This window comes from Schistocerca americana, unplaced genomic scaffold (genome assembly GCF_021461395.2).
Source record: "Schistocerca americana isolate TAMUIC-IGC-003095 unplaced genomic scaffold, iqSchAmer2.1 HiC_scaffold_119, whole genome shotgun sequence".
Taxonomy (NCBI): domain Eukaryota; kingdom Metazoa; phylum Arthropoda; class Insecta; order Orthoptera; family Acrididae; genus Schistocerca; species Schistocerca americana.
The window spans coordinates 487,412-507,917 of NW_025725253.1; the positions used below are offsets into that span (position 1 = coordinate 487,412).

The following is a 20,506-nucleotide window of genomic DNA, read 5'->3' on the forward strand; positions in this document are numbered from 1 at the left end:
TAAATTTATTTATTAACATTACATCGTTACAAGCTAACAACTTTACAACATAAAACACGAACAGAATTGTAATTGTAAGCACTTCCTTCCGCAATCCGACGTGCCAGCAGAGCGACTGCCGAATTAGCGGGCGCGCCGCCGTGTGTGTGAGACGCGCAGCTTCTCGTTGCACCTTCTGTCATCCGCTTGGCGCGTGCAGCCTTCGACACTCGCGGAAGACGCATCTTGTCCCTGGTGTCCAGCGCAGGAGGGCTGGCGCGCGGCCGACCGGCGTATGGCCTGTGCGGGGTGTGGCAGAGTGTTGTTGGAGGGCGCCACTGCTGGCGATGTGAGCTTCCTCGCCTCGCCTCGCCTCGCTTCAGACGAGGTGTTTGCGTAATTTGCAGTGCATTAGCACCTTTCCTATCCCTGTCCCTGTCCCCGTCCCGACTTGTCCCGACTTTGCTCGACTGCCGCTCGCTGCCGCTCGGGTCGTGGCCCATATAACAGCGCAAGCACAAGAAACGTCTGCAGGAGATGACGAGACGAGACGAGACGACTAAGGAATAAATTTATAATTACATATCGAAGTAGGAATTGTACACCGCTATACAACAACAGGCGCTGACGTATTTCAGAACACATCTGCCGATTCGTACTGTTTTGTCGTTTTCAAAGACTTCCTGGCGAACTTGGTTAGCACATTCTCCCTCAAACTGAGATATTTACTGCAATTTCGCACCTTATGGTCATTACAGTAGATTAAAATGCTTAAGCAAGAATCTTTGTCACAACAGAACGGTGGTATGGAAAGAAGGCGGTATAAAAAAAAAAAAAAGTAAATGAAAGGGAGCCAACAGCACGTTTTTTTTTTTTTTTTTTTTTTTTTTTTTTTTCATTTGGTGGTATGGAAAGAGGGCGGTATAAAAAAAAAAAAGAGAAAATGAAAGGGAGCCAACAGCACGTTTTTTTTTTTTTTTCTTTTTTTTATTTTTAATAGAGCGGTGGAATGGAAAGAGGGCGGTATAAAAAAAAAAAAAAAAAAAAAAAAAAAAAAAAAAAAAAAAAAAAGTAAATGAAGGGCAGCCAACAGCACGTTGTTTTTTTTTTTTTTTTTTTTTTTTTTTTTTTTTTTTTTTTTTTTTAGAGGACGGTATAAAAAAAAAAAAAAGGTAAATGAAAGGGAGCCAACAGCACGTTTTTTTTTTTTTGTTTTTTTTTTGTTATTTTTTTTTCTTTTTTTTTTTTTTTTTTTTCTTTTTTTTTGTTTTTTTTTTTTTGTTATTTTTTTTTTTTTCTTTTTTTTTTACAGAACGGTGGAATGGAAAGAGGGCGGTATAAAAAAAAAAAAAAAGTAAATGAAGGGCATCCAACAGCACGTTTTTTTTTTTTTTTTTTTTTTTTTTTTTTTTTTTTTTTTTTTTTTTCCTCCCATCTCCCCTTATAGCCCGGCCTTGTCGCTCTCCACAAAACGCCTTCCATTGGCGAGCTTCATGAGCTATAATGGTACTGTCGACTCCATGTCCCACGACGAACAGACGAAAAAGAAAACGGATCCCCCGTTAGCATCCTTGAGAATGTCGACGTCCGTCGGGAAAAAGCGACAGGTGCAAAGAAAAAACCATAATCCAAAAAATCTTCTAAATGGAGACAAGTAATCCACCAGAAAAACAAGAGTCCAGTATAGAAAAATATAAAACACAAAACTAGAAAAAGAAGCCACTTCTTCAGGTGTACTATTACTGGGAAAGTTCCACACCAGTAAAGCATAGGAGTAAAGTCCAACAAGTGGAGAAGTGAAACTAAAAGAAGGAAATTAAAGGCACTGCGCGGTAATACAGGAAAAAACGAAAAGATAGTATTGCCGCGACTTGGGAGACCCACATGAGAAAGTTCTGCAAAAAGAAAGTGCCGATGTCCACAGCATAAAAATAATCAGAATCAAGGAGAAGGTAAACCATACCGGAAATGAAAAGGAACACAAAGAATAAAAAGTAGAGTACCTCTGATTACACAAATTTCAATAATTGTACGTTCCTGGAAAACACAACACGAGCGGTCAAAGTAGAAGAGTATACCAAATCATCAAACCATGTTAAATAGCCATCGACATCCGAGTAAAAGCATGATCAAGGGAAACCTGCAAAAAATTCGCGAAATTAGCACGATAGCCAGGCATGGCTGCAGTTTGTTCATGCTGAGTCCATAAGTATGTAAGAAAGTCAAATTCGGTTGTCAATTTCAGGGAAAACATTGCAAAAACGGTATGACCCAGGAGCCACACCGTGGCATTCTTCTTAGTATTCGGGTAGGCGGCGCACTGAGGGATTAAGACGTCTGTCGGCAAAACAGAGCGCGTATCCACCCGATTGATAAGGCGAACCATATCTCGGGCGGTATGCCAAACACTGCAAAAATGGCCACACACGAAACGGTGTTCAAGCGTATCCTCCACAGCACACAGGGCACAAGCTCCAGACGAGATGAGATTAATGGAGTGGAGCTTCGCATTCGTAGGGAAGGTACGATGCACAACCTTGTACCACACTGCGTGTACAAAGGGAGGAAGAACATTGCTGGCAAGATTTTTCCATACCGTGACCCAGTTATACCACGGTAGCCGATACTCCCACTTACAACGCACAGTAGACCCACGGAAAGCAGAAGCGACGTCGCTGACTCGAAGGCTGGGAACGTCACAGAGCTCCAAGTAGCTGTTTTCCATATAGTAGCGACGCACATAATTAAGAAAAAAGGGAATGTGCGAGACATTCACCGGCGCTGCCGCAGATGGGGGACGATACAGATTGAAGACCGCCGCAGTGGTACCGTTCGGGGCCTTTTCCATAACAACAGTGGTCCGTTTCCAAAACAGAGCAGAGCACTTCGCGCGTAGATCTACTAGACCCAAACCACCATCTGTCGGGCTGAGAGAACAAGTGGCATACGAGACTTTAAAAATGTCACCTCGCCATAAAAACCAATACACCGCCTGCTTGAGGGCACGTTCCAATTGCCGAGGCAATGGAAGGACCTGTGCGAGATACCACGCCCTGGCCAGAATGGTAGTATTGATCAAGGCCACCTTATCACGAAGCGCCAACGTGCGAGCCGCATAGATCTTGGCAACGGCACGCACCTTGTGCAGCGTGGACCGCCAATTAAGCGCCTCCATCCGTTGTGGGTGAGAAGAAAAAAGCACGCCCAGGACTTTTTGCTGTTCGCGGACGCAGAACCAGTTCCGCTGTAAGGACCGTGCGCGGGGTGTAAGAGGCAAACAAACAGTCTTAGCAGGGTTGACAATGGCACCTGTGGCTTTTTCAAAGCGTTGCAGTGCGCCATATAAAGTGTCAACGTCATCGGAATGGCCAAGGAAAACACCAAGGTCGTCGGCGTATGCCTTACAAACGAGGCGGTCCGCCCCGACCTGAATGCCGCGGCATTCGCGGCCGATAATCCGCAGCAACGGATCTAAGGCTACAGAAAAAAGGGCCATCGAAAGGGGACACCCCTGCCGCACCGAGCGCTCAACACGGAAAGCCGGCGTCAAGCGGCCGTTGACACTAACTCGTGACGTCGCATTCTGTAAAAGATGCTTTACCACAGTCGTAAACTTAAGGCCGAATCCCATCCGCACAAGAACCTGGCGGAGGTATACATGGCTAATGCGGTCGAAAGCATTTTTGAAGTCAATCAATAAGATGGCAGCAGTCGGCAGGCGCGCACTTTTAACAAAGCCGATACAGTCGCGATATGCGAGAACGGCGTCAAAAATGTTTCGACCCGGCACCGCACATGATTGACTGTCACTGAGAACCGACGGTAAAACAACTTTAAGACGTTGAACCACACAGCGCGTCACAATCTTAAAATCGGCGTTAAGTAAGGTGATCGGCCGAACAGCGTCAATACAGGGCGTCGCATTCGATTTAGGTACTAAGGTCACTACCCCCTCCTCAAACGCAGCAGGGATAACAGCACCATCCCGTATTTCATTTAAAAGAGCCACAAAAACATCACGAAAAAGATCATAAAACTTCAAATAAAATTCAGAAGGAATGCCGTCGGGACCAGGCGATTTACACTTAGGGCTTCGTCGGATAGCGTCGTACAGGTCGTCAGGTACATAAGCAGCATTTAAATGCGTCCTATCCGCACGAGTTAAAACATGAGGTATAACTTGTAAAAAATCCCGCAACGCATCACAGTCAACATCCACCGCACGGAAAAGGGAACTAAAATGATTAAAAATATCCCGCTCAATGTCGGACTGGACAGTAGTCCGTCCACCGTCGCACTTTTTCCAGGTACTGATGTGCAGACGGGCACGCCTCCGTCGTTCCCTGGTCAGATGGTAAAGCGACAAAGGTTCGCCATCCACAACCCCCGCAGGCTGGCTGCGCACGACGACACCATTACTGACAGCACGCAAATCAGCGAGAAGCTTAAGCTGAAATTGCTTAAAAGCGGGCAGCAAGGCAGGCTGTGACGTCACGCGCAGCGCGAGATCTTGTAAACACGCCTGATGGAAGCGGGCCGTAGCGCGACGCCAACGAGCCGCCTCGCGGCTAAAATCAATTAAAAACTGCCTTATCACTGGCTTGGCCTCCCCGACCCACCACTCCAGCACACTACAGTCACCTCGCCGAGTCCCGAGTAATTTATGCCACAGATTGGTAAAACACCGGACAAAATGGTCGTCGGTCAATAAAGCACAATTAAATTTCCACAGATTCTGTCGTCTGGGAACACAAAAACGAGGCAATAAAAGCTGACAAAGGTAACCGGAATGATCAGAAAACAGCACGGGAAACATTTCCGTGCGGCAAATACGGGCAGAAAGCGAGGCAGAAATGTAAATTCTGTCCAGGCGGCTGTGCCCCGTGGGATAAAAATGAGTATAGTGGGTAACATCAGGGTTTAAAACACGCCACGTATCAACGAGCCGAAAACTGCGAATCAAGTCGCCGAGCTCGCGACAAATGTTAGGACGAGGCACCTGATCGACAACATCTAAAACGCAATTAAAATCGCCGCCGACAACTAAAGCATCCACATTCCGGTGTAGCAGTGCACACAATTCCTGCCCATAAAAAACAGCCCTCGCCGGCTTATCGTTCCCAGACGGGGCATAAACGTTAACAAAGACAACGCCCAGAATAGTGCAACTAACAGCACGACCATTTGGTAAAATAGCAACGTCGGAAATAGCAAGATCAGAACGGACTAAAATGGCAGTTCCTGCATTGGAATCCGGTAAAACATTGTCAACAACAATAAAGTCACTAAAATCGTGTAAAAAGACAAGTGCATCGCGCGTCACCTCTTGTAAAAAGACAACATGGCAGTGGTGATCACGTAAAAAGGCCTGAAAAGCCAGTAACTTGCGCGGGTGGCACAACTTGTTAAGATTAATAGTGACAACATTCCACTGGCTAAAATCGTAAGTCATAGACTCACACAGTTAAAAGACACACAAAAGTAAAAACACACAGAAAACACGGAATGTGCAGGTTCACGACAGAGGAGGGGGCACACAGGACACACACTATGTCTCCGCACCCTCCACAACATCCTCCGCCCACTCCGAAGGCTCGAAGGGGGAGAGGGGTGGCAGGGTGGCAGTAGCTGGCACGGCAGAAGCGACCGACACAGGATCCCTGACGGGCATCTGCACGTCGGAGGCAGGCACCGACACGCGGTCGTGGATAGAAGGACCAGCGCGACGTCGGTGGACATCCTCAGCCTTCCGTTTCGTCGACATAGGTGCCGCAGTCACAGCCGAGACAGTGTCGGGCGCTAAAACAGGCACGTCTACAGAGGCTGGTTGACTTAACACAGTCCGCAGATGGCGAACAGCAACGTCACGTTGCTGCGCCGCATCGCTCAGATCAGCTGACTGCGCGTGGCGAGAGGAGGCCCGCGGCGACTGTTGTTGTTGCTGTTTGCGCGGCGGCTGACGCCCGGAGCCGGAAGCCTGAGGCGGCCGGAGCTCCACGTCGAGGTCGCGCCGCGCGGCACGGCGTTGCGACGCCCAAGAAGAGGCGGGGGAGCGCCCTACCGGGGACGGACTACGGTCACGCCGCGTGTAACCCCCGTCGTAAGAAGGGGAGCTACTGACACTGCGGAAGCGTTGCCTACTGGAACTCCGAGAACGAGCTTCATCCCGTTGCGGTTTTGGTTCCACAAAAACATGGCGTGATTCCGCAACAGGATTAGGCTCAGAAACATCAGAGGGTACAACGACGGGTGCAGGCACAGAAGGAGAGGGTGCCAACTGCGACACAATAGGTGCAACAGGGTCCGAAATAGGGCACGGAACAACATCGGTTACCGATTGCGGCACGGAGTCAGAGACAGCCTCCGACACAACAGCACCCACAACCGGTTGAAGAGCAGCAGGCACGTTTTCCGAAGCCGCGGACAAAGATTCCTGGCCGGTAGTCGCAAGAACAGAGACAGTAGCATCAGCAGACACATCCATCGCTTCCGCGGCGGCAGCAAGATTAACATCTGCCGCACGCCGCGCGGGCGCGGGGGGGGCGGAACCCAAGACCGTAGCGGCGACGGAAGCAAAACTAGCTCCTTGCAAATTGGCCTCAAGTGGTAGCTGAACAGGCCGTTTGCGCTTCGGACAATCCTGCCGATAATGTCCGACACCGTTACAAAATGAGCAAGTCTGTGGCTGGCCACTGTACGTGACAAACGCACGGTGGCCGTTTACCAAAATAAAAGACGGAATATGCTGCCTGACCACCATCTTAACACTGCGCACACCGTTCTCGACTTGAAATATGTACGCAGACGACCATTTCTCTTTCACTACAGATAGAACAGTGCCATAAGGCCGCAAGTGACGAGAAATAGTGTCGTTGCGAATTTCAAACGGGAGGTTAAATATGCGGATTTGTCGAAGACCAAAACCAGCATGAGACACAGTGACATTACTAATATTTCCGTTAAGGTGTCGAAATCTACGAACACCGTCATTAACAGAGACAACAGCATCACACAGATCGGGAGATTTCAGTTTCAAGAACACAGAATTTAAAAACGTATCGAACTGAATACCGAGCACATCAGTAGTAGACAACATCAAGTCCTCAAGTAACCAACGATGGATCTCGAAAGCCGAAGGTTTTTCTACGGAACGATCAAACTCGCACTGAATATTATTCTGTCGCTCTTCACTTTCATCGTAAACGATATCCATTACTTACAGTTCAATAGAAAGAAAGAAAGCAACAAAGAAGAGGGAGCAGACGACACGCGAGGTGCCGCCGGCCCAGTCGCACGAGGTAAACACAGCACGCCAGGCACCGAGGTGTTGGCTGGCGCGCGGCCGACCGGCGTATGGCCTGTGCGGGGTGTGGCAGAGTCTTGTTGGAGGGCGCCACTGCTGGCGATGTGAGCTTCCTCGCCTCGCCTCGCCTCGCTTCAGACGAGGTGTTTGCGTAATTTGCAGTGCATTAGCACCTTTCCTATCCCTGTCCCTGTCCCCGTCCCGACTTGTCCCGACTTTGCTCGACTGCCGCTCGCTGCCGCTCGGGTCGTGGCCCATATAACAGCGCAAGCACAAGAAACGTCTGCAGGAGATGACGAGACGAGACGAGACGACTAAGGAATAAATTTATAATTACATATCGAAGTAGGAATTGTACACCGCTATACAACAACAGGCGCTGACGTATTTCAGAACACATCTGCCGATTCGTACTGTTTTGTCGTTTTCAAAGACTTCCTGGCGAACTTGGTTAGCACATTCTCCCTCAAACTGAGATATTTACTGCAATTTCGCACCTTATGGTCATTACAGTAGATTAAAATGCTTAAGCAAGAATCTTTGTCACAACAGAACGGTGGTATGGAAAGAGGGCGGTATAAAAAAAAAAGTAAATGAAAGGGAGCCAACAGCACGTGGTGTTCCCAGGTGGTCACCCATCCAAGTACTAACCACGCCCGATGTTGCTTAACTTCGGTGATCGGACGAGAACCGGTGTACTTTTTTTTTTTTTCTTTTTTTTTTTTTTTTTTTATTTTATTTTTTTTTTTTTTTTTTTTGTTGTTTTTTTTTTTTTTTTTAACGGGCCTCCCAACTCCCCTTATAGCCCGGCCTTTTCGCTCTCCACAATACGCCTTCTTCGGCGAGCTTCGCAGCTATAAAAAGATGCTGTTGGTAATGCAGGAGGAAGAACGAATAGGGGACGTAATAGGTGCTCCGTCTCGTTAGGCGCAGAAGGTTTGCACCGAATGCAACGGGAAAGGGTCCGGTGCTGGTGACGGAGGAGCGGTACGTTCATCAAAGGGGAGGGCAAGACGCAAACAACGTGGAAACAATGAAAAGTATGGAAGGAGAGACAACGGAAAAGTTCTCCCATAAAGCGGCGGCAAAAATTCTACCGACCAAATGTGTGGGAAAGAAAACGAAGAAGAATGACGTCGCAACAAAAGAACAAGTCGCAAACCGTCGTCAAAAAATAAGTAAGCCCGAGAGGTCGCCATAATGACGTAGGGAAAGCAAAGTAAAGTAACAGATCCGTTTCCCGTCGTTACTTGCGGTGAAGAAAAATGAAATAAAGGAGACATATGCCCGAAATTGAACGAAAGTAGGAAAAGAAACGAACCGCCACACTTCCACAGGCAAGAAAGAACAACATAAAATCAAAGGGATGGTTTTCGATAGTAACACCAAGACACGAAAACCATGCAGAGAGCAAACAACCAAAATGGCAGGGCATTGGTTTCACACGCAAGAGTGATAGAGAAACGACAAGTTCACACACAAAAAAAATGTAACACAAAGGAGTAACAGAAACAAAACTTCCGACGTGACACGTGTAAGATAGTGTACACAGTCTGTAGATCATAAAAAAAAAAAAAAAAGGAACAAGAAACCGTCACAGTTCGTCGTCATTATGATGGTCAAGTTGATCCCAAATACAAAAAACTTGTCCAAAAATTTCTCGTTCAATGTTCGTTCCCTTATATCACATAATTAGGAATAGGTATATAAGTATGTACACACTGAAATAAGTCACTTTTGAGGATGAGTCACGAGCGAGTGAAATGCATGGGACAAAGCCACATGCAAAAAATTAGCGAACGTCACTGAATAGGTGCTCCTGGCGCGTTCTTCATTGTGGAAAGTCCATAAACGGGTGAGAAAAGTCACAGTATCGGTAAGTTTGAGACTAAATATGGCATGAATTGTATGTCCATATATCCAGATGGTGGCATTCCGCTTCGTAGACGGGTAAGGCTTCCACTGTGGCACTATCGCGTCTTGCACAGTAACCTGCCCGACTGTCACTCTGTTTATGAGGCGAATCATGTCCCTCGCACAGTACCAGATGTCCCGGAACTTGGAGCAGTCGAAGCGGTGCTCGATGTCGTCCGGTACTCCACAAGCCTCGCACTGGCTGACCGGGATGAGGTTGATGGAGTGTAGCTTGCAATTTGTGGCAACAGTGCGGTTGACCACCCTATACCACGTGGCCCTCACGTCAGCTGGGATAACGCGTGAACTGATATTCCTCCACACGGCGCTCCAATCATGTTGCGGCAGACGTAACTCCCACTTATTGGGCGGTGGTCGTCCTCGGATGACATCCGTGATATCGCAAACCGCATAGCCTTTCACGTCGTGGAGACTGACGTAGCTGTGCGTGATGTAGTAACGGCGCACGTGGGAGATGGAGAAGGGGATGCCGGTGACGTAGACCGGGGCGGTGACTGAACGTGGCCGGTGTTGGTGAAAGAGAACTGCCGTGGGGCTGCCCAAACCTTTGCCAATTAAAACGCTTGTCCGTTTATAAAGGAGTGCCTCACATTTGGCGTTAAAATCCACAAGGCCGAGACCACCTTCCGAAGGTTTCAGTGTACAAGTGGCCATAGCGACCTTAAAAATATCCCCTTTCCACAAAAACCAATAAAATACATGCCTTATGGACCGTGCGATTTGCTTCGGTACCGGCAATATTTGCGCCAGGTACCACGCCCTTGCCAGAATGGTGGTATTAATGAGCGCAACTTTGTCCGACAGTGCCAAGGTGCGCGGCGCATGAATCTTAACCACGGCGCGCACTTTGTAAAGAGTGGACCGCCAATTGAGGGCTTGCATCTGCTGTAAGTTGTCCGACAGAGTGACGCCGAGCACCTTAGACTGGCGTTTCACGCAGTACCAATGCCGGTATTCGGTGCGCATGCGCTCCGTCAACGGGAGGAGAACCGTCTTACGCGGATTGACGACGGCGCCCGTCGCCCGTTCGTACTGCTGGAGGACGCCATAGAGGCGGTCGATGTCGTCTGCGCGTTCTATGAAGACGCCCAAGTCATCGGCATAAGCACGACACACAAGCCGGTCGTCTCCCACGCGAATCCCTCGACAAGTACGGCCAATGGTACGGAGAAGCGGGTCCAGGGCGATCGCGAACAGCGCCATAGAGAGGGGGCAACCCTGCCGGACTGAGCGGCTGATGGGGATTTTGTCGCTGGCGATACCGTTAACGATAACGCGCGATGTGGCACTACGTAAGATATTACTTATCATGGTAGTAAATTTCGTTCCGAAACCCATGCGAGTCATCAACCGGCGAAGGTAAAAATGGCTCACACGATCGAACGCGGGTTGAAAATCGACTAACAAAATGCCTGCACTGCGAAGCCTGCGGCTTGTCGTGTGGCCTATGCAGTCTCGGTATGCTAAAACTGCGTCAAAAATATTGCGGTCCCTGACAGCGCACGACTGCGATGCATCTAAAACTTTCCCCAGAACGTTCTTGAGTCTATTAGCAACGCACCTGGCCATGATCTTGTAGTCGCAGTTGAGAAGCGTAATAGGGCGCACATTGTCTAAACTCGGCGTCGCAGCCGATTTCGGAATAAGGACAATACGCCCTTCTTCAAATTCCGCCGGGATTTCCACGCCGTTTCGAATTTCATTTGCTATTTCCGTTAAGATTTCATTAAAAACATCAAAAAATGTAAGATAAAACTCCACTGGGATGCCGTCTTTCCCGGGGGATTTCCCTGTCTGACTGCCTTTAACGGCATCCTCTACGTCATCCTTGGTATAAACTGCATTCAGATGGAGTCGATCGCGTCTCGTTAAAATATGCGGCACGTGACTTAAAAGATCATTGATCGCGGCGGCTTCGACAGCAGTGTCCGTAAAAAGAGAATTAAAATACTGATATATTTCCGCCTGGATCGCATGTTGGTCTGTGGTTCGGAACCCGGCGGCTAGAGTCCACGCGGTTAGCCGTAACTTTGCGCGGCGGCACCTCTCCCGACGGAGGTGGTACGCGGAGACCGTCTCTCCGGGCACGGCGCCCACGGGCTGGCTACGCCTCACTGTCCCCTCACTTTTATGCCGCAAATCCCGCAGCAACTTTGCTTTAAATTCTCTCAAAGCGGGCAACATTTCCGGCTCCTCAGTGACGCGCTGCGCGAGCTCGCGCAAACACTGGCGGTAGAAGTCGGCCGTAGCCCGGCGCCACCGTGCCGCTTCGCGACTAAAATCAAGTAAAAAGTTTCTGACCGCCGGTTTGGCCACCTTGGTCCACCAGTAAATAGCGGTGGAACCGACCGGTCGGCGCCGCACAAGGTTGTGCCACATATTTAAAAAACTCGGTTTAAAACAGGGATCAGTTAAAATGCTGCAGTTTAATTTCCACACAGTTTTCAGGAACGAGCGTCGGCACATGTCTAAATTCATCTGACAGATGTAACCACAATGGTCAGAAAAAATTACCGGGTGCACCTCGGCAGTAACGACGGTATGTGCAAGCTGTGGCGAGACATAAATTCTGTCTAAACGACTATGTCCGGTAGCATAAAAATACGTAAATTCCGTACGGTGGGGGTTGAGAACCCGCCACGTGTCTCGCAGCTGTAAACCAGAAATCAACGTCTGTAGTTCGGCACACCGGTTTGGCCGTGGTTCCTGATCGCGATCGTCAATTACACCATTAAAATCACCCCCGAGAATAAAATTATCTTTATTTCGATATAAAAGCTGGCACAGCTCATTAGCATAAAAATGATTACGCGCAGGTTTGTTGCCAGACGGCGCGTAAACATTAACAAACACGTAACCATGAATTTCGCAAACTATGACCCGCCCATTTGGTAAACATCCTATATTTCGCACCTCTATGTCCGAACGGACTAAAATAGCAGTTCCTGTGCTATCATCCGCGATAATGTTATCGTATGCTGTGAACCCGTTAAAATCGCGGATAAAAGACAATGCGTCAGCGGTCACTTCTTGTATAAAAGCTACCTGACAACAACTTTCAATTAAAAAATGATAAAGTGCTGTCGCTTTATGATGGCTACGCATTTTATTAACGTTGACCGTGAGTACCGTGAACCGATTACCAGCAACCATAAAATAAGAAAACAAAGAAAACACAGATAAAACAGTGAAAACACTCACAAGATAAAACGTGAAAGTACCAGGATGACTCAGCATGGGTTATCGTCGGCGTGTTTAAAAGACGGAATGCCACACTTAAAGTAGGTGTAAATTAATCATCAGGCGGTTCATCACCCCATGCCCCCGGTCGGGTAACAGGTGTGAACGCCCCCGCGACAGACATCGCGGACAAGTCTCTACGATTTTGTGTTGCTACAGTGTCCTGTGTAACAGGGCGCACGCTCGTAGCTGGAGGCGGATCTGTCACGGCAGGTGGAGGAACCGATGCGCTGGGAGGTTGTGCGTCCGATCGGTGGATAACAGTTTGCAGATGCCGGACTACTTCGGCCCTGTGCGCTGCCGAGCCCGCAGCCTGGCCGGCGCCAGCACTGCTACCGTCCGCACTCGCGTCCGCAGCTGATCGGGGCACGTGAGCGGCCGCGCCGGGCCGAACTTCCGCGCTATCGCGCTGCCCCCCCTTACGCCGCTGCCGTTTTGGCTTCCCTTGAGATAGCGGTCGCCGAACAGGGGACTGACTACGCTCTCTCCTCGCGGACGACCGTCGAGAATCGGTCGACGAACTTCTACCACTGTCGTGCCTATCGTGTTCTTGGTCACTACGCGACCGAACCGACGCACTAACAGAAGAACACGAGTCCTGTCTTTCGAGAGAGGGGGCAGTGTCCACGTGTGCACGGCCGGCCGTGACCACATGCGAGACTTCCGACACCTGTCGTGGCTGGACAAAAACAGTTCTATCAATGTCCGCTAAAAGTACAGATTGATCGACCGCCACAACACTGGGACTGGCTGTGGGGGCGGGCGTCTCGTCGGCTACCAGGTCTGGTACTGAGTCAACGGCCACGGTGGCGGCAACGGCCGGGGCGGGTTCTGGTCCTGTGACGGGGGTTGATGCAAGCGTGTCGGTCTCCGGTAAGGCTACCGCGTTTAACATTACGAGAGCACTATCAGTTTGCATTGGCACCGGGACAGTTGCAGGGGACGCGTTCATTTCTGCCGGAATGTCCACACGGCGAGCTGCCTGTGGGGGGGCACCTAAAGCGACCGCCGCCCAACTCATGGGTTCGCTTCCGTGTTCGCCCAGCGGCAGTTGCAAAGGCCCCTTACGCCGCGGGCAATTTTGGCGAAAGTGATCCGGCCGATTACAAAAAGAACACGTTTGCGGTTGCCCACTGTACGTAATAAAGGCACGGTGCCCGGCCATGTAAACAAATGATGGCACATGCTTTCGCACAATCATCCGTACACTTCGCACCCCATTTTCACATTGTATGGGGTACGCGGGAGACCATTTTTCTTTAACAACGGAAAGCACAGTGCCGTAAGGGCCGAGACATCGCGAAATGGTATCGTTTTTGACTTCGAAAGGCAGATTAAACACCCTGACAGTTCGTATGCCATAACCCGCGTTCGTCACTTTAACGTCACTCACGGTTTGATTATCGTGCTTAAATTGCCGCACACCATCATTTACATTAACAACCGTCTCACATAGTTCCGAACTACTCAACTTCAAAAAAACAGAATTCAAAAAAGTGTCCAATTGGAGTCCGAAAATGTCACTAGCCGGGATTTTCAAATCATTAAGAATCCAATGATGAATTTCGAAAGCGGACGGACGAGGAACAGACCGATTAAATTCGCACTGAATATTATTGTTCCGATCTTCACTTTCCATCGTGGTCAGTACGTACCGTTAAAAATCAGCAAAGCAAGCAAGTCGCCTCGCGAACACAACACGCTGCGACGCGCAGAACGTAAACACCACGGGCCGGCGGAGCGCAGAGCACCGAGGTGTGGCTGGGCGCGTGCAGCCTTCGACACTCGCGGAAGACGCATCTTGTCCCTGGTGTCCAGCGCAGGAGGGCTGGCGCGCGGCCGACCGGCGTATGGCCTGTGCGGGGTGTGGCAGAGTCTTGTTGGAGGGCGCCACTGCTGGCGATGTGAGCTTCCTCGCCTCGCCTCGCCTCGCTTCAGACGAGGTGTTTGCGTAATTTGCAGTGCATTAGCACCTTTCCTATCCCTGTCCCTGTCCCCGTCCCGACTTGTCCCGACTTTGCTCGACTGCCGCTCGCTGCCGCTCGGGTCGTGGCCCATATAACAGCGCAAGCACAAGAAACGTCTGCAGGAGATGACGAGACGAGACGAGACGACTAAGGAATAAATTTATAATTACATATCGAAGTAGGAATTGTACACCGCTATACAACAACAGGCGCTGACGTATTTCAGAACACATCTGCCGATTCGTACTGTTTTGTCGTTTTCAAAGACTTCCTAGCGAACTTGGTTAGCACATTCTCCCTCAAACTGAGATATTTACTGCAATTTCGCACCTTATGGTCATTACAGTAGATTAAAATGCTTAAGCAAGAATCTTTGTCACAACAGAACGGTGGTATGGAAAGAAGGCGGTATAAAAAAAAAAAAAGTAAATGAAAGGGAGCCAACAGCACGTGGTGTTCCCAGGTGGTCACCCATCCAAGTACTAACCACGCCCGATGTTGCTTAACTTCGGTGATCGGACGAGAACCGGTGTACTCAACATGGTATGGCCGTTGGCGCCCAGATGATGTAGGCGCATGGCGGAATTCGCATTCGGTTCTTATCCCAACACACACAAAATCACACTTTTCGGTCGAAAGCAGCCGCATTCTTTTTTATTGACAATTTGTCACGTTGGCGCGAACGCAATCCTGAGTTCCAAAACTTATGAGCCGGAAGGACGCGCTTCGTGTATTTTTTTTTTTTTTTTTTTTTTTGTGAGATTTATAAATTTATTTATTAACATTACATCGTTACAAGCTAACAACTTTACAACATAAAACACGAACAGAATTGTAATTGTAAGCACTTCCTTCCGCAATCCGACGTGCCAGCAGAGCGACTGCCGAATTAGCGGGCGCGCCGCCGTGTGTGTGAGACGCGCAGCTTCTCGTTGCACCTCCTGTCATCCGCTTGGCGCGTGCAGCCTTCGACACTCGCGGAAGACGCATCTTGTCCCTGGTGTCCAGCGCAGGAGGGCTGGCGCGCGGCCGACCGGCGTATGGCCTGTGCGGGGTGTGGCAGAGTCTTGTTGGAGGGCGCCACTGCTGGCGATGTGAGCTTCCTCGCCTCGCCTCGCCTCGCTTCAGACGAGGTGTTTGCGTAATTTGCAGTGCATTAGCACCTTTCCTATCCCTGTCCCTGTCCCCGTCCCGACTTGTCCCGACTTTGCTCGACTGCCGCTCGCTGCCGCTCGGGTCGTGGCCCATATAACAGCGCAAGCACAAGAAACGTCTGCAGGAGATGACGAGACGAGACGAGACGACTAAGGAATAAATTTATAATTACATATCGAAGTAGGAATTGTACACCGCTATACAACAACAGGCGCTGACGTATTTCAGAACACATCTGCCGATTCGTACTGTTTTGTCGTTTTCAAAGACTTCCTAGCGAACTTGGTTAGCACATTCTCCCTCAAACTGAGATATTTACTGCAATTTCGCACCTTATGGTCATTACAGTAGATTAAAATGCTTAAGCAAGAATCTTTGTCACAACAGAACGGTGGTATGGAAAGAGGGCGGTATAAAAAAAAAAGTAAATGAAAGGGAGCCAACAGCACGTGGTGTTCCCAGGTGGTCACCCATCCAAGTACTAACCACGCCCGATGTTGCTTAACTTCGGTGATCGGACGAGAACCGGTGTACTCAACATGGTATGGCCGTTGGCGCCCAGATGATGTAGGCGCAAGGCGGAATTCGCATTCGGTTCTTATCCCAACACACACAAAATCACACTTTTCGGTCGAAAGCAGCCGCATTCTTTTTTATTGACAATTTGTCACGTTGGCGCGAACGCAATCCTGAGTTCCAAAACTTATGAGCCGGAAGGACGCGCTTCGTGTATTTTTTTTTTTTTTTTTTTTGTTGTGAGATTTATAAATTTATTTATTAACATTACATCGTTACAAGCTAACAACTTTACAACATAAAACACGAACAGAATTGTAATTGTAAGCACTTCCTTCCGCAATCCGACGTGCCAGCAGAGCGACTGCCGAATTAGCGGGCGCGCCGCCGTGTGTGTGAGACGCGCAGCTTCTCGTTGCACCTCCTGTCATCCGCTTGGCGCGTGCAGCCTTCGACACTCGCGGAAGACGCATCTTGTCCCTGGTGTCCAGCGCAGGAGGGCTGGCGCGCGGCCGACCGGCGTATGGCCTGTGCGGGGTGTGGCAGAGTCTTGTTGGAGGGCGCCACTGCTGGCGATGTGAGCTTCCTCGCCTCGCCTCGCCTCGCTTCAGACGAGGTGTTTGCGTAATTTGCAGTGCATTAGCACCTTTCCTATCCCTGTCCCTGTCCCCGTCCCGACTTGTCCCGACTTTGCTCGACTGCCGCTCGCTGCCGCTCGGGTCGTGGCCCATATAACAGCGCAAGCACAAGAAACGTCTGCAGGAGATGACGAGACGAGACGAGACGACTAAGGAATAAATTTATAATTACATATCGAAGTAGGAATTGTACACCGCTATACAACAACAGGCGCTGACGTATTTCAGAACACATCTGCCGATTCGTACTGTTTTGTCGTTTTCAAAGACTTCCTAGCGAACTTGGTTAGCACATTCTCCCTCAAACTGAGATATTTACTGCAATTTCGCACCTTATGGTCATTACAGTAGATTAAAATGCTTAAGCAAGAATCTTTGTCACAACAGAACGGTGGTATGGAAAGAAGGCGGTATAAAAAAAAAAAAAGTAAATGAAAGGGAGCCAACAGCACGTGGTGTTCCCAGGTGGTCACCCATCCAAGTACTAACCACGCCCGATGTTGCTTAACTTCGGTGATCGGACGAGAACCGGTGTACTCAACATGGTATGGCCGTTGGCGCCCAGATGATGTAGGCGCATGGCGGAATTCGCATTCGGTTCTTATCCCAACACACACAAAATCACACTTTTCGGTCGAAAGCAGCCGCATTCTTTTTTATTGACAATTTGTCACGTTGGCGCGAACGCAATCCTGAGTTCCAAAACTTATGAGCCGGAAGGACGCGCTTCGTGTATTTTTTTTTTTTTTTTTTTTTTTTGTGAGATTTATAAATTTATTTATTAACATTACATCGTTACAAGCTAACAACTTTACAACATAAAACACGAACAGAATTGTAATTGTAAGCACTTCCTTCCGCAATCCGACGTGCCAGCAGAGCGACTGCCGAATTAGCGGGCGCGCCGCCGTGTGTGTGAGACGCGCAGCTTCTCGTTGCACCTCCTGTCATCCGCTTGGCGCGTGCAGCCTTCGACACTCGCGGAAGACGCATCTTGTCCCTGGTGTCCAGCGCAGGAGGGCTGGCGCGCGGCCGACCGGCGTATGGCCTGTGCGGGGTGTGGCAGAGTCTTGTTGGAGGGCGCCACTGCTGGCGATGTGAGCTTCCTCGCCTCGCCTCGCCTCGCTTCAGACGAGGTGTTTGCGTAATTTGCAGTGCATTAGCACCTTTCCTATCCCTGTCCCTGTCCCCGTCCCGACTTGTCCCGACTTTGCTCGACTGCCGCTCGCTGCCGCTCGGGTCGTGGCCCATATAACAGCGCAAGCACAAGAAACGTCTGCAGGAGATGACGAGACGAGACGAGACGACTAAGGAATAAATTTATAATTACATATCGAAGTAGGAATTGTACACCGCTATACAACAACAGGCGCTGACGTATTTCAGAACACATCTGCCGATTCGTACTGTTTTGTCGTTTTCAAAGACTTCCTAGCGAACTTGGTTAGCACATTCTCCCTCAAACTGAGATATTTACTGCAATTTCGCACCTTATGGTCATTACAGTAGATTAAAATGCTTAAGCAAGAATCTTTGTCACAACAGAACGGTGGTATGGAAAGAGGGCGGTATAAAAAAAAAAGTAAATGAAAGGGAGCCAACAGCACGTGGTGTTCCCAGGTGGTCACCCATCCAAGTACTAACCACGCCCGATGTTGCTTAACTTCGGTGATCGGACGAGAACCGGTGTACTCAACATGGTATGGCCGTTGGCGCCCAGATGATGTAGGCGCAAGGCGGAATTCGCATTCGGTTCTTATCCCAACACACACAAAATCACACTTTTCGGTCGAAAGCAGCCGCATTCTTTTTTATTGACAATTTGTCACGTTGGCGCGAACGCAATCCTGAGTTCCAAAACTTATGAGCCGGAAGGACGCGCTTCGTGTATTTTTTTTTTTTTTTTTTTTGTTGTGAGATTTATAAATTTATTTATTAACATTACATCGTTACAAGCTAACAACTTTACAACATAAAACACGAACAGAATTGTAATTGTAAGCACTTCCTTCCGCAATCCGACGTGCCAGCAGAGCGACTGCCGAATTAGCGGGCGCGCCGCCGTGTGTGTGAGACGCGCAGCTTCTCGTTGCACCTCCTGTCATCCGCTTGGCGCGTGCAGCCTTCGACACTCGCGGAAGACGCATCTTGTCCCTGGTGTCCAGCGCAGGAGGGCTGGCGCGCGGCCGACCGGCGTATGGCCTGTGCGGGGTGTGGCAGAGTCTTGTTGGAGGGCGCCACTGCTGGCGATGTGAGCTTCCTCGCCTCGCCTCGCCTCGCTTCAGACGAGGTGTTTGCGTAATTTGCAGTGCATTAGCACCTTTCCTATCCCTGTCCCTGTCCCCGTCCCGACTTGTCCCGACTTTGCTCGACTGCCGCTCGCTGCCGCTCGGGTCGTGGCCCATATAACAGCGCAAGCACAAGAAACGTCTGCAGGAGATGACGAGACGAGACGAGACGACTAAGGAATAAATTTATAATTACATATCGAAGTAGGAATTGTACACCGCTATACAACAACAGGCGCTGACGTATTTCAGAACACATCTGCCGATTCGTACTGTTTTGTCGTTTTCAAAGACTTCCTAGCGAACTTGGTTAGCACATTCTCCCTCAAACTGAGATATTTACTGCAATTTCGCACCTTATGGTCATTACAGTAGATTAAAATGCTTAAGCAAGAATCTTTGTCACAACAGAACGGTGGTATGGAAAGAAGGCGGTATAAAAAAAAAAAAAGTAAATGAAAGGGAGCCAACAGCACGTGGTGTTCCCAGGTGGTCACCCATCCAAGTACTAACCACCCCCGATGTTGCTTAACTTCGGTGATCGGACGAGAACCGGTGTACTCAACATGGTATGGCCGTTGGCGCCCAGATGATGTAGGCGCATGGCGGAATTCGCATTCGGTTCTTATCCCAACACACACAAAATCACACTTTTCGGTCGAAAGCAGCCGCATTCTTTTTTATTGACAATTTGTCACGTTGGCGCGAACGCAATCCTGAGTTCCAAAACTTATGAGCCGGAAGGACGCGCTTCGTGTATTTTTTTTTTTTTTTTTTTTTGTTGTGAGATTTATAAATTTATTTATTAACATTACATCGTTACAAGCTAACAACTTTACAACATAAAACACGAACAGAATTGTAATTGTAAGCACTTCCTTCCGCAATCCGACGTGCCAGCAGAGCGACTGCCGAATTAGCGGGCGCGCCGCCGTGTGTGTGAGACGCGCAGCTTCTCGTTGCACCTCCTGTCATCCGCTTGGCGCGTGCAGCCTTCGACACTCGCGGAAGACGCATCTTGTCCCTGGTGTCCAGCGCAGGAGGGCTGGCGCGCGGCCGACCGGCGTATGGCCTGTGCGGGGTGTGGCAGAGTCTTGTTGGAGGGCGCCACTGCTGGCGATGTGAGCTTCCTCGCCTCGCCTCGCCTCGCTTCAGACGAGGTGTTTGCGTAATTTGCAGTGCATTAGCACCTTTCCTATCCCTGTCCCTGTCCCCGTCCCGACTTGTCCCGACTTTGCTCGACTGCCGCTCGCTGCCGCTCGGGTCGTGGCCCATATAACAGCGCAAGCACAAGAAACGTCTGCAGGAGATGACGAGACGAGACGAGACGACTAAGGAATAAATTTATAATTACATATCGAAGTAGGAATTGTACACCGCTATACAACAACAGGCGCTGACGTATTTCAGAACACATCTGCCGATTCGTACTGTTTTGTCGTTTTCAAAGACTTCCTAGCGAACTTGGTTAGCACATTCTCCCTC

At 49.4% G+C, this 20,506-nt stretch overlaps 5 non-coding genes across 5 annotated transcripts; all 5 read right to left on the bottom strand.

Annotated features, from left to right (window-relative positions):
- Positions 1–14,862: 14,862 nt before the first annotated feature.
- Positions 14,863–14,981, bottom strand: LOC124563056. The gene has a single exon (XR_006969848.1). It is a non-coding gene; the product is annotated as a 5S ribosomal RNA (ribosomal RNA).
- A 1,035-nt stretch (positions 14,982–16,016) lies between these two features.
- Positions 16,017–16,135, bottom strand: LOC124563057. Its single transcript, XR_006969849.1, has one exon. It is a non-coding gene; the product is annotated as a 5S ribosomal RNA (ribosomal RNA).
- Positions 16,136–17,173: 1,038 nt separating this feature from the next.
- Positions 17,174–17,292, bottom strand: LOC124563058. The gene has a single exon (XR_006969850.1). It is a non-coding gene; the product is annotated as a 5S ribosomal RNA (ribosomal RNA).
- Positions 17,293–18,328: 1,036 nt separating this feature from the next.
- On the bottom strand, positions 18,329–18,447 carry LOC124563059. Its single transcript, XR_006969851.1, has one exon. It is a non-coding gene; the product is annotated as a 5S ribosomal RNA (ribosomal RNA).
- A 1,038-nt stretch (positions 18,448–19,485) lies between these two features.
- On the bottom strand, positions 19,486–19,604 carry LOC124563323. Its single transcript, XR_006970090.1, has one exon. It is a non-coding gene; the product is annotated as a 5S ribosomal RNA (ribosomal RNA).
- Between the last annotated feature and the right edge of the window lie 902 nt (positions 19,605–20,506).